Below are 14,573 nucleotides of genomic sequence, written 5' to 3' on the forward strand. Positions count from 1 at the left end.
AGGCTACATCCAAATGCAGTGTATTTTCTATTACCTATTTAGAAAATGAAACTTTACTGCTTGACTGAATGAATAAACACATATTAAAAAATTATTAGGAAGTAAATAGATAAATTAAAGAAGTGATAAAATTGAAATATGAACTCCTTATATATAAAAGATGTTTAATATTCCACCAAATACAATATATTTAAATACAATCTTGTAACTTATCTTTAATGTGATATAATGAGGCTAATAAATGATATCCTTTATCTAAGTTTGGAACCAATGAGGCAAGCAAGAACAGCATGGATGGAGACAAAAATGTGAATTTAATTACTGAAATTTGGGGAACATGATTTAGATGTATTGGGCAAGCCAGCTTGTGAATCCTGTTGCTACCTGACCACAGGAAGGACAAACCCAGGCCTTTCCCTGTGGAAGTCTTCCATTGTCAAGGTCTGGCATTGAGGAGCAAAGCAGAATGCATTCTCTCTGAAGGCAGGAAGATTCCAAAGAAAGAGGGGATGAGCTGCCATGTTTCCAAACTCCCAAGTCAGGTAAGATACTCCTCCTCTTTTAGGAAGGAGCACTGGGTCTAGGGAGGTATGGGGAATGGATGGTGCAGAGAGAGACCAGGAAGTTACTCCAATAAAAAACTCTCCTCCTAGAATGAAATGTCCAGAATGGAGGGATGGTGGTAGGTGTTCTTGTCAACAATTTCCAACTTAAGATAATCCTGAGCCTAAAAGTAGAGTGATTGGCTTCAAGCAGGAAGTGATAGAGCTGTAAGTAAACCTTAGTCTAATTCAGGTTTATCAGAAAGTCCTTGTTAATTTAGTTCATGATATGATATCTTAGAGTTAAGTAAAAAATTTGATCCTAGACATGTAAACATCAGAGCCAAATATTGTAAATTTGCAGCTTTCTATTTGCTTTGTAATAGGAAGTGAACTCATTAGAATAAAGGTATTGTAATATTTCTATTTAGTGAGTACTCAAATCATGCATACGAAGCCAGCCAAGTAGAGCATACCTATAATTCCAGTTACTTGGGAGGTGGAGGCAGGAAGATCACAAGTTTGAGACCAGCCTGGGCAACTTAGGGAGGACCTATTTCAAAAAAGCAAAACCAAAATTAGTTGGGGATGTAATTCAGTGATAGAGTACTTGTCTAGCTTGTGTGAGGTCCTAGGTTCAATCTCTAGTATCCTGCCACCAACCTCATGCACATATTTGGATTAAGTTTTATGAAACATCTTAGTCATTAAGTGCCTTGCCTTCTAGACATACCAGAGTGTATATGTGTATATGCACACAAATATTTAACAGAAACACAATGAAAAGTTTCAGTAGTATTCATGCTAAAGTGAGACAGTTACCAGGGAGGTTATGAATAAAGAATTCAATCAGAAGTATTTTGCAGGATGTAAATGATTAGGATAAAGTTAAGGAAAGAAGGGCAATTTACAAGAGAAAACCATTTTTTTTTTTATTACAGACAAGAAGGAAGTTCATCTGGAGTCTGTATGACGCATTTTAGAGAGGACTATAAAGTCTAAGAGTGAAAACACATTATTCTGTACCACTAGTAGGCCTGCAAGCTACAAGGGGTCAGTAGTCGCAGTTAATCAGGTCCGTACTCTCATGCACTCTGCAGCAATGAAATGTATTAAGAGTTGAGTATTATGACGTAAGTTCTTCTTTACAACTTGTGGGTATATGGGTAAAGGCTCTAAAATTCTATGATACTTGGCTTTACTCAGACATGCAAAAAACATGTTAACAGGACCATGCTTTGTTTCAGGCCCAGTCTTCATTTTGGTACCCACATTGCCTATTTTATGAAACTTATCTTTGTCATTTGTAAGGGTTCCAGGGAGAAGTCAATGAGATAAGGTATGTGCAAGTGCTTCATGAACTCCAACATGTTCATTAAGTTTTGGATCCTGGCCCTGCTCTAAAATTGTCATTATTTTAGTTTAATATTGTTTTGAGGATGAATATTATGTTGGGTGGGCACATATGGGAAAACAGGATATCCTGCTTTCTAGGAGTTCTGGAAGAAGAGTGAACAGTTTTTAGAGGCTTAGCAATTATTCCACCCTGTATGTTTTCTGTTAATATTGTTTCTAAAATTATTCATCTCTGGGAAGCTTACTAAATATTCTTTTACTGACTAACATATTCCAGGTGGATCGGGTACTCAGAAGTAATACGTTCATTGATACGGTATAGCCTGTGATCTTCTATATGGCGATTGGCAAAATGTGGGAAGAGTAATCAAACTGGCTTTTAGGATCTAGCCGTGCCAGTTTGGTTTTGATTTATTATCTCTCCTATGCCTGCTACAACTTGTACTTGTTTATATAATATCATTTAGAAAATATAATCTTTTAGCAAGAACTCTGGCCCTGAATGCAGTTGTACCTCAACTTGAGTAAGGAATTGTTTTCTAATCCAATCCTTCCCCTAAACCTCAAAACATTCAAAGGACTCAGAAGCCCTCTGTTTGCCTCAGTAGCATTTGTGCAACAGTTTGGCAGCCTTGGCATGGTGTTGTGTTTGCTTTGACTGTTGAGCTTTCCAGTCATACAAACATAGGGAAACACATTCAGAAAGTACAAAGGTTCAACATTTTCCTGTAAAACCAATGATTGAGTTATTTTACTAGTTAACTTTTAAAGATAAAAAAAAAAAACTGTTACAATTGACTACCTGTTGATCTATGTGATAAAAACTTTCATTGTTCATTTGAAAAGATAAATATTGATGCCAGTTTACTGGTGAGGAAGTGGGAACTTGGGAATTCTGGTGGGGATGAGACCTGCTGGCAGGCAACGTTGGAGCCGGAACACTGAGCTGGTTTGAGTTGTGTTTGCCTTGTGACTTTATCACTGACCATGATCCTTGGGGTGAATGACTGCATCATATGAGATTTCTGAGTCAGTTACGAAGTATGTTCTCATGCAAGTTAGGCAACCATATAAAAGTACTATAAAATAGCTTGTGCACTGGCCCAGAGTTGAGGTGTAGGATGAGGTAGGTAGACAGAAGCTAAAGGAGACATGTTTACACAAATGAGAAAATGGCCAAAGTAGTTTTACAGGTAGGAGGTTGGGAGGTACAGAATGGGTTGTAGCTTATCCTGAGTTCGTAAGCATGGTAAGAGAAAAAATGCCTGGTTTTACTCAGGGGCACTTTGGATCAGTAAAGAGAGTCTGATATTCGCATGTGTTTATGTATTTCTAGCTCATACATGTGCATTACATAAAGTTTAGAAGAATCAAAAAGGTACATAGTGAAAAGTTAGTTTCTAACCCTTTCATGCCTCCCACTCACCTTTCCCTCCTGGTGACTGCAATTGCCAGTTTCTAACCCCTTTCTTTCTGCTTGTTCTTTATTCTAGTGCTAATTAGCCTCACCAAGTTCAAATATTCCTTTCCAGAAACTTTCTAGGTTAGGTGTTTTCCTGCCTGGTTACACTGGATCTTACTTAACGTTGTTCAAAGCCTCAATGCTTTATTCATCTTTAATTCATCTTCTTTTCCAGTTCTACCTAGTATGCTTTCATTATCCCTACACGAACTGCTCCACTTCCTCAACACTGTTCTCGGTCTTTGTTCTTCTTTGGCCTGCCTTAAATTTATGCTTCTTTGAAACTGAAGCCAGGCCCCCATCTCTTCCCTCTGTTCCATCTGCTATCCATTTCCTTCTTCTCTGAACTCACAAGTCATCAGTATTCCCAAAACTTCAAAGTATATCAAATAAAATTTTAAGTTGCATTTTTTTGGCTGAAACTGTATAAATCCAAAAGATGCAAAGAGATTAGTGAAAAACTATCAGACGTTACAATTAAAAGTTTGTATTTGGTTAATAAAAATTTAAATGATATTGTTCAAGGTAAGGTCTTTGGCAGAAATGAGTAAAAGAAATATGTGATGGAGAAAAGTTTTGAAACATCAAATGTACATATATTCAGTACTTATTTATGTGAAGACAGTTGCTGACAATATGATCTTTGAAGTCAGGCAGCCCAGGTTTTCCACTCAGGCAAACATACTTGTATAACCTTGGACAATTTTTTCTCATAATTTTATTTCTTACCAAGGAAATGACAGAAGGCAAGTAATAGCACTGAACAGAATACCTACCACATAGTAAATGCCACATAGTAAATGTTTAATAAATGTTATGTGCTGTTACTGTTATGCCTTAATTACAATCTTATGATTTGTCCCTGTATTAGGCAGAAAAATTGTGTTACCCATCCCCACCCCCAGTGCCCCACTAACCCCACCAGATGTCTATCTCCTAATCACCAGAACCTCCCATGTTACCTTACTTGCCAAAAGGGACTTTGAGGGTGTGATTACATCAAGGATTTTAAAAAGGAAGATTATCCTGGAGTATTCAGAGGAACTCCACAAAATCACAAAAATGCTTCAGAGATGGAGGGGAGAGGCAGAAGAGTTATAGAAAATGGGACAACTCAGTTAGGGTCAGAGTTAGAATGGCTCTCTGGAGAAGGATTCAACCTGCCTTTGCTGCTTTCCAGGTGGAAGAGGGGGCTGTGAGCCAGGGAGTGTAGGTGGCTTGTAGAAGGGAGCTGGAGAGGGTAAGGAAGTGGATTCTCCCTTCTAAAAAGGAACCCTCCGCTGATACCCTGATTTTACCCCTATGGGAACCCATTCAGGTTCTGACCTCTAGAATGGTCAGATGATAAATTTGTGCTTTTTTTAAATCATTAAGTTTATGGTGATTTGATAAAGCATCCCTAAAAATAGAATATTTCTCCCTAGCAGAACTGCTTCTGAGGACCAACTCTGTACAGATGTAGTGCTGAACAGTAAGTCAGAATTACTACAAGAAAGGAGTTCCCATTTTAATTTCTTCCTTTTTTTTTTTAGTGGAGATGATGAAACCAGAGTTAATCATAAGCCAGTCCTCTTTCTCAATATAGATTTTTCATATCAATACAAGTTAAAAATATAGGGGAAATTCCTCATCTCACTGCCAAGGACAGACCTAATTGACAATAGTTTTATCTATACCCAAATCAGGGTTTTCCCCTTAGTGTCTCTGCTTTCCATAACTATAGCTACTTTGCAAGATAAATAATGGCTACCATGTGTGGAGCACACGGTATGTACCAGGGGTTATGTGAAGTGCTCTGCATATGTTATCTATATGTTATCTTACTTCATCCTCAAAAAACTCCTATAGAAGTAAAAAGAATTGTTTTTCAAATTTCAAGTCATGACTCAGGGGACTTTAAATTCAATTTTGTGGGGAGTGACCAACACAGTTTTTTGTTTTTAATTTTTTTTTTTTTTAGTTGTAGGAGGACACAATACCTTTATTTATTTATTTTTATGTGGTGCTAAGGGTCGGTTCCAGTGCCTCACACACGTGAAGCAATCGGTCTACCACTGAGCCATGAACCCAGCCCCCCAACACAGTTTTTAAACATTGTAATTATAACATATTAGTGCATTGCACTTATGAAGAGTACATTTTAGTTTGAATTATATATGTATATATAATTATAGGGTCTTGATTTAACATTCCAGCAGCCATCTTAAATGTTAACTGCCATCCTATAAGTTTCACTTTCCTGTATTTTCTCTTACCTGAACTCCCCCACACCAATTAGTGACCTACTCCATGGTACCATAACCCTAAGTAATCCCAGCAGGACACAACCCCTTGACTGTGGAAACCCCATGGTGCCATCGACCTAAGCCAATCCCATGCTATTCCCTAGTTCTGATGCAAGCACTGTGAACATATCCCGTAGCACCACAGCTACATCTCCAAACTCCTGCCCCACAAAAGCTGAACATCCGAACATCTCGGGGCCTCTGTCTCCTATAGAGAGATGGCCTTTACTTGTCACCTCTGACAAATAAACTCTTGTGTGTATCTCTGTATGGTCTCTGTCTTTCATTTCTCGCTCACCCGTCTCTCATTCCTTGCTTTCCCTTCAATATTTTATATAAAATTAGATCTATATCTGTATCTATAGCTTGATATCTGTACCTATAACTATCTATCTATATATGTATATCGATATGCATATATCTATATATGTATATATGTGTGTATACACACACACATATATGTTAACTGCCATCATATATATATATATATATATATATATATATATATATATATACACATATATATATATATATATATATATATATACACATATATTTAGAAGGAAAAAACAAAACATTGACAAAGTTACTCTGAATATCAAGAGAAGAATATGTGGGGGACTCCGGGGGGCTGGACATATAGAATACACTGATGACTCACTCAACCTTTTATAGTAGAGGTCACATATGGATTATTACATCTAAAGGAAATCAGACCAAGGAAGAAATTGCGTAAGAATCTGGAGGGGAGTCTGCTGTCTAAAAGCTTAGTAGGTGATGGCTGTTGGCTTTGTCAATGTTGTTGTTATCTTTTGTTTTTTTCTTCTCTATTTCTTCCGTCTCCTCCAGTGAGCAACCCAGGCATTTGTCAATCTTTTAAAATATGTTTTCACCCTACCTGGTGATTGAAATATATAGCCAGGTTGGATTGCGTTTATAAGCTCTGAAAATATAAGAAATTAGGAAGCAAATGTCTCTTAAGTTACATGTAAATCTAATTGAAGATTTCCCTGCTTTTTTAAACTATTGATTTTAGTGTTCAGCTAATATCACATTTAAAATATATTTCACATCACTTCCAGATTCTTGACTCTGAAGTAATTTTGTTTCTAGTTATTGTACTTCTGGAAAATGTGTTTTTAGGCTTTAAGAATTGGGAAGGGTGTGAGTCCAGTTTCTCTAACAGGATCTAGCAAGTAGATAGCAGTGTTTAGAACAACCAGCAGAAGGAAGGAGGTATAACCCTAACCCCCCACATGTCAACACATCCATTTCCTTGTTTTAACAATGGTAATCTTTCATTTGCTAGTTTGGTTTGAATGTTATTTGTGGCATGTGGCCCTACTGCCTTAGAGCTTTAAGGGAAAAAAGAGTGCCAATAATTCCCTGCATAGATGTTTCCCTCTCTTTTTAAGCCTATGAATAATTCTTGAGGTCAGTGGTGGCCTAAATGAATAAGCAGGTCATGTGTGGTCACTCAGTGGTTATAATTTTGCAAGACACTCCATGAAGCTGGTTTTTAACCTCTATGCATAAGATTCTAGCAGCAGAACCCACGTTTCTACACTCTATCTGAGAGGTATTTGTGAAAGTCCTAGGGGAGCTGTGTATCTCATTGGTCTCTAGGGGACAGGTACATGAGAATTGCATGAGGATTGGGGCAGTAACTTTATATTGGATGCATGTGGAGGTTTCTGATGCTCAGAAATAGCTTGGGTGGTCACTATTTCTGTGAAAATGTAGAGAAAGCAGAAATGTATTTGCCTTTTAGTAGGAGTTCATGTTCAATTCTGCCAAACACAGTGCATTCTCACATCAGCCTTCTTGGAGCAGGGAAATTTTGCTGCACCACACTGAGGGGAAAGGAGTTAAGAGAGCCCATGTCGGATGCTCTTTGGGAATAGACACATCCTGTTAGGAGCCTGGAGAGGAGCTTAGTAGGTTTAAGTTGCTATAACAAAATACTATGTACTGGGAAGCTTATAAATGACAGAAACTGATTTCTTACAGTTCTGAGGCCCAGGAAGTCCAAGATGAAGTCATCAGCAGATTCAGTGTCTGATTAAGTCCCTCTGCTCTTTTCAGTTCTGAAGGAGATGTAGAAGGGCTTAGGTAGCCAGGCAAGATGGCAAGAGAGGTGGTCAGGGGCAGAACAAAGGAGTATGAGATCAACTTCCTGCTTGACAACAGCACTTGTGGACACAAGCAGGTACCTAGTCAGATACACTTCCATACTTGTGCTAAGTGGTGGACCTAATAGACAAACTAAAACAGATGCATGGACTGAGGGGGGAACCAATCAATAATAGTGAGGTGTGTGTGTGTGGACAGGAAAGGAGCTAAGAAGAGGAGTAAATTCCAGAAACCACAAAAAGAACAAGCCAAAATTCTGCCATTGGATTCCTAGCTCTGGAGCCTCTTTTCTTTGGAGAAGTCTATCTCTGATGCTTTTGTAATGAACCTACTTTTTGCTTGCCATCGCTATGTGTGCTGTTCTTCAATTCTGGGCTGAGCTGAGACAATGAACCTAGCACTCCTAGACAGTAGCAGTTCATAGAAGACATCTTCTAGCTGCGTCATTACACAGCAAAGGAGCAAAACAGCTCTCTTTTTCCTCTTTAATAAGGGCAGTAAGCCTAGTCATGACAACTCTGCCTTCATGACCCAATCATACTTCAAAGACTCTACCTCTTAACACCATCACATTGGAGATCAGAGTTCAACATATACATTTGGTAGACAGGGACATAGATATTTAGACCATAGCAAAAGGTAAGAAGGCTATGGGGCTTGCAAGCCTCATTGACCACCCATGCCTTTCCATGCATTTGGTAAGGAGTAATTTTGCTTACTGGACCGATGTTTATTACTCAGGCATGTTAGTGAGCAGCAGAAGCGTACGTCAGTCAGCATATCTTGTAAAAAGAAATAGCTTTGTAACAAAAGAAGCCCACTTACAATGAAACATTTTAATGATAAAAACGTATGCTTTGAGAGGACTCAATAAGTAATATCTTCCTTTTCCTCTTAAACTTGGAGCCAAGCGAGAGATAAATTACATAGCCAGCAGATAGAGATCAAATGTGAGTTCCAGTACTGAGGAGAACTGGATTGGAGCAGGTGGCCTAGGAGTACAGACTTAGTGGATTTGTCAGACTTCATCTCTGAATCTCATCAACTGACAGTCCTGGGCATGGCAGGACAGCTGCCAACCTCTTTGAAGGGGCAGACCCTGAAACACATAATATAAAGCAGAGGGGATTTATTAATTTATTAAAAAATAGTTATTTGTAGCGCATCCAGGGTATGCTAGGCATTGTTTGAGATACAACAGTGGATAAAAGGACAAGTCTTACTTTCTGTGTGGTTTTATTTTCTTGTGTGTGTGTGTGTGTTGGGGGGTGGCATTGAGGATGGGGGAGTCACGTGGGTATCACAGACACTAAAGACAATAAAGAAGTTCCCGCCTCAGAACTGACAGATTGGCTCTGAAAAGATTGAGACAGGGCTTGTACAATGCGTGTATTACTTTTCCTAATTTGGATATCACAAAATTCCTGGGGAAGAGCTTGGAAGAATGGGAGAGATGCGTGAAATATCAGTCTAATGTTTTCAAGAGGTAGAGAAATGTGGGTTTTCTTTAACAAAATGTTCTATCTATGCATAACATTTCAACAGATGTGCATAAAGCTTCTCCAAATCTCCCATAGTGTCACTTTTTACACCCCACTGTAAAATAATTGTTGTTACCTTTTCTTGCTTATCAGTATATTTTCTATCAATATAAAGCAAAATATGCATACTTAACCTTTAAAACATGTTTGCTAGATATAAACAATGTGAATATGAAGTGAAAAAGATAAAAGTAAGAAAGTGCAGACTCTCTAGGTATCATAATTAAATACAACTATTAGTAAATAATATTTTCCTTAACTTATTTTTTCCCCTTAATGTTAGGGAGGAAAAAAAACCCAACATTTTAATTTTCTTGCATCTATTATAATCCTAGACCTTGAAAAATCTTGAATCTTTGCCTAATTAATGAAGTATACTCCATTCTCCAGACATTGTGTAAGTTGCAAAAATGGGAAGAATAATAAATGCTGGCATCCTTTCAAAGTGCCGGCCTGTGCTGTTTGTGAGCTGGAAGAACCCTTCAGTTCCTTTTTTTTTTTTAAAGAGAGAGAGAGGAATTTTTTTTTTAATAATTATTTTTTAGTTCTCGGTGGACACAACATCTTTGTTTGTATGTGGTGCTGAGGATAGGACCCTGGCCGCACGCACACCAGGGGAGCACGCTACCACTTGAGCCACATCCCCAGCCCTTCAGTGCCTTTTTTTTGCAATGGGCTCCTACTGAGGGTCTTTCTTCCCAGCATAACATCCTCATGTGTGCAATCCCACTAATCAACAAATTCTCTTGAAGTAGGGGTTCTTAAAGCTTCATGCTGTGTCTCCTGTATCTTGTATCCTGTTTCTTATTTTTCTTAATTTCTCTTACTCTCAGAGACAAAAGGATAGTGACAAAAAGTGCCACTTTATTTCTCTAAGTTTGGAAAGAGTTATGTATTGGAATTATGATGTTAGCTTACCCCTTACACTGCAGTTTTTCACATAAGGTGAAAGGTTATTTTGTGCGGAAAAAAAAAAATCACTCTTGTTTCAAATATAGCATAACCTTTTAGATAGACTGTATTATAATGGCTGGTTGTAGTGACTTCATAAAAGATAATTGAAAGGAAATGCATTAATATCTTGTCCTTTTCTTTGCGATACCAAATATGGGTTTCATTTTAAGAAGAAAACTCAATTTTCCTCTCAATTAAGAAATTACTGTAAGAAACTGGAATGACACACCAGAAAGGGTTTCGTCACATTGGAATGACTAATCACTTTTAGAATGGGGAGATAGACTGGAGGATGGATTATGATTTAGCCAGGGTTATGGATTGCAGTTGAATGTCAAGGACAGAATGGATTTTTTTTTCTTTTTTCTTTTTTTAACTTGTTGGAACTGAGCAGTGTTAGAAATAGGGAAATAACAGGGGCCAAGTGATTCTCAGCAACTCTGGTTTGCTTACTTGGAGCACTTTCAAATGTTAACCAAGAACACTTTCTCTTTCCTTCCCGAAGTTTATTCCTCAAACTCTTTTCTATTCTGCCTTCCTTTTGCTCATAGTTTTCTACTTCCTTTTGTTACTGGTTTGCTACTGCCTCTATTTTTGAAACTTACATTTTTAAAGTCTAATTTCTTATTCCAATTCTCTCTTCTTACCCTTTGTATGGGTGTCTTTTCTTTAGTACAAGGTATTTATGCTTCAATAAAAGATTGAAGATTTCTAAACAGTATATTACATATTATTACATTTATTTTTGGTACTTGGTAGAAACTATGCATGTATATATCTTTATGATGACAAGATCTTTGATTACTTCTTTTTTTTTTTTTTTTTTTTGGTTAATGTGTCCAGGGCTATATGCGATAAGTGCTTATAAGAATACCACATGGAGCAGTTTTACCCAAACCACAGTAGCTGCTGAGATGCTACAGGTCTCCTGCTCATGCTCTTAAAAATCTGTGTGCCTAGGCCAGTGACATCATCTGAGGGGGCTTGTTGGAACTTCAGGATCTGAAGCCCTGCCCATTCTTATTGGAACAGAAGATTCTCAGGGGATTTATATGTACAATACAACTTGAGAAAGACTGTGCTGAAAGACATATAGAAACCTATTTCTGCTAGAGTGTTTTCAATGTCCAGAATCTTATCTGTACCTTTAATTTAGTATATTAGAGCATAGAACCAAAGGCTTTCTTGGTGACTTCAGAGAGTTAATATCATGTAGTATAAAGTGCAATCGAAGAGTGACTTAAGACACTGAGAGAATCAAACTTGTTATATGTTTGGAATGTTTTAATGTGTCTGGGGGTTATGAATATTCTGTCTTAGCCTCAAGAAATGATGGTTACTTTATGTAATAATTGTTATATCCTATACAGGTTATAGTTGTTATCCCTGTGCATAAACAAATAGTATATTTCCATAGTCTTTATTTGAATGCCTAACCAGTTGGAGAAGCTAGACATGTGTAACCAGTTCACTTAACAATCAAGTTCCAAAAATAATACATGGACTTCCTCCTGGTTTCTTCTCTGCTCAAGGCTTCCAATGATTTGGATAATGCTATAGACTTAAGGAAGCTGGTAGGAGTCCAAAATTCTCAGGGTGCTATGTGAATCACTCTACCTGATTCATGTATGTACCTTCATAAGCTTTTAATTTTGAGGGATATTTGGAGATGAAAAGATTAGAGTAATTATAAGCCCATTAAATTATAGGCTGACAACTTTTATGAAGATTTATTTTCCTGGTACACATATTTTCATCACTTTAAAAAAATTGTTCTTAGATTTTGGGCACTCTATTAATGAAAAATCAAATATAGTTCTGTAGATATTCTGCTTCATAATTATGAAGCTCAATGTGAATGGCTATTAGTATCCTCCAACCTTATCCCTATTAGTGAGTAAAAAATAAGTCAGGCCATGATTCATGAAATTAAGGTTTTATTTTCAAATAAATGACTGAAAGTGTTATAGTTTTGAATGACTATGGAAAAATTTTTTTCAAAGGCAGAATTGTTAAAAAATACAATCCTTTGGAACCATGTGCAGTGGTGCATGCCTGTAATCCCAATAACTGGGGAAGCTGAGGTAGGAGGATTGCAAGTTTAAAGCCAGCCTCCGAAATTTAGTGAGACCCTGTCTCAAATGAAGGCCTGGGGACGTGGTTTTGTGGTGAAGTGCTGGGTTCAATCCCTAGTACAAAAAACAAAACAAAACAAAAAACAATCCTTTGGAAAACAGGGTGCAAAAAATGCAGAGGTATTGCCACAACCTTTAAGAAATTTGAATAGAACCAGTAGGCTGCTGATGCTCCTTAAAAGGAAACCTATGGATTTTCTCATTGACCAACACTTTGGTCCTCCATAGCTGGCAGCAGAGTGAAGTTTTGTGGAGGAAGGCCCATAGGACTGCAGGATCTCACTAATCACTGTGGCTACTCCACCTTGGCCCCAGAGAAGACGTTGAGATTTCTGTCTTTAGCACCAGGCCTAGCTAGGGCACACTTCCCCTCCTGAATTCCCCCACAACATGGTGAAGACCACACTGTAACCACTGACAAACATTTACCAGAGATTCAGGGATAACAACAGAGAATATAGTATCGTGTGGCTTCCTTTTCATAGTGTACAAGACCACTGTCACCTCACAGGAAGGAGGGTAGGGAAGAAGAGGGCAGTTTGGGAAGGTGTCTGTTTAATCTTTGCCTTTTTTATCTGTCTTTGGCTTCTATCCTCCTCTCACTGAGGAGGAGGTGGTTCTCAGATGACTGGCCAATCACTTCTTGGAGTCTTGAATGCAGAAGCTGGTCTGATTTGAGGGGAAAGCATAAAAAAAGAAGACATCATGGGAACTCTTAAAATAAAATGCTTTGGGACTTTCAAGGGAGTTCCATTGTTATTGTTGGGATGTCCAGTTGAAGTCCAGGTCCTTGATGTCCTGAATAAGGAATCGAGCAAGACACAGAGAAATAACAAAGTACAGATTTATTGAAGATGAACATAGCCCTCCAGTAGGTAGAGCAGAATATGCCGAGTGAGAGATGAGGATCAAGGCCTCAATGTCTGGAAATTAGGGTCTTAAATCCTGAACAGTAGGGTTTGCTCTTCCCTATATGGACCTGATTGAAGACCCATTTGCTCCCATTGGTTACCTTATGATACCTGATTAGAATATTTTCCAATTTTTCCCCTCATTGGTTACTTCAGAAACCTAAAGAGAATGCTGCTTACTTTAACCCCATTGGCCATCTTAAAATTTCATCCTGTGGCAGCAGTTGTCATGGTGATAAGTCCTCAATGGTGGGAGTTGTCATGGTATTGGGATTTATTGTAAACTCAGACAGGCCTTGTCTCCTTGTCTTGCCCTCCAGCAACTTCTTTCTAATACCCTGTCTCTGCCATCTTGGGGTCCCTGAACTCCTACCTAACACCATCACTGCCATTTTCAAAGAGAAAGCTCAGTGGGATACAGAAATTTAAGAAGAAAGCAAGCAACCAAACAAACCACAAACACCTTAAAAAATTCCAGAGTGACCTTCAAGACATGGTTTCACATGCAGAAATTTCATAATGAAAAGTATTTCTCAGAACATGTTTTATTTCACATGGTTCAGTAATGAGGGTGTTATGGGTAGTTGTGGTGTGGGCTGCCCTGTTCCCTGCTTATTTTCCCCAAACTTTTATTTGGGAAATATGACATTCTCCATTGTGAACTAAAGATACCTATGTTGGAAAACATAACTTTAATTCATATGAAAATATGATTTTCTCTTGATATCCACAGAGGTTTGGGTTCCAGAACCCCTGTGGACACTAAAGTCCACAGATGCTCACTCAAGCCCCTCAAATAAAATCGTCTGGTATTTGCATATAACCTTTACAATCCTCCTATATACTTTAACTTATCTCTAGACTACTTATACTACCTGACACATGTAAATATTTGTAAATAGTTGTTATACTATATTGGTTAAGCAATAATGACAAGAAGAAAAAGACTGTATTTTGTTAAGAACAGACGCTTTCCCCCCCAAATATTTTCATTGGTTGAATCCGTAGATGTGGAACCCAGGGATATGGAGTGCTGACTGTATTTGGTTATGTATTTTTGGAGTTAGGTATTTTGCACGCCACCTTCTGGCCACTATTAAGAAGGTACCTACAATGAAACTGGGGAACAGGAAGATGAGTGAGAGCAATTTGAACTTGGAGCAGTGCTGTCTGAAGGCTGATTCTCTAACCACGCCCTTATAACTGCTTGTAGTTTTTGTTAAATGTGGATTCCTGGACCCTATCCCACTCTTC

Source organism: Marmota flaviventris, chromosome 15 (genome assembly GCF_047511675.1).
Source record: "Marmota flaviventris isolate mMarFla1 chromosome 15, mMarFla1.hap1, whole genome shotgun sequence".
NCBI lineage: Eukaryota > Metazoa > Chordata > Mammalia > Rodentia > Sciuridae > Marmota > Marmota flaviventris.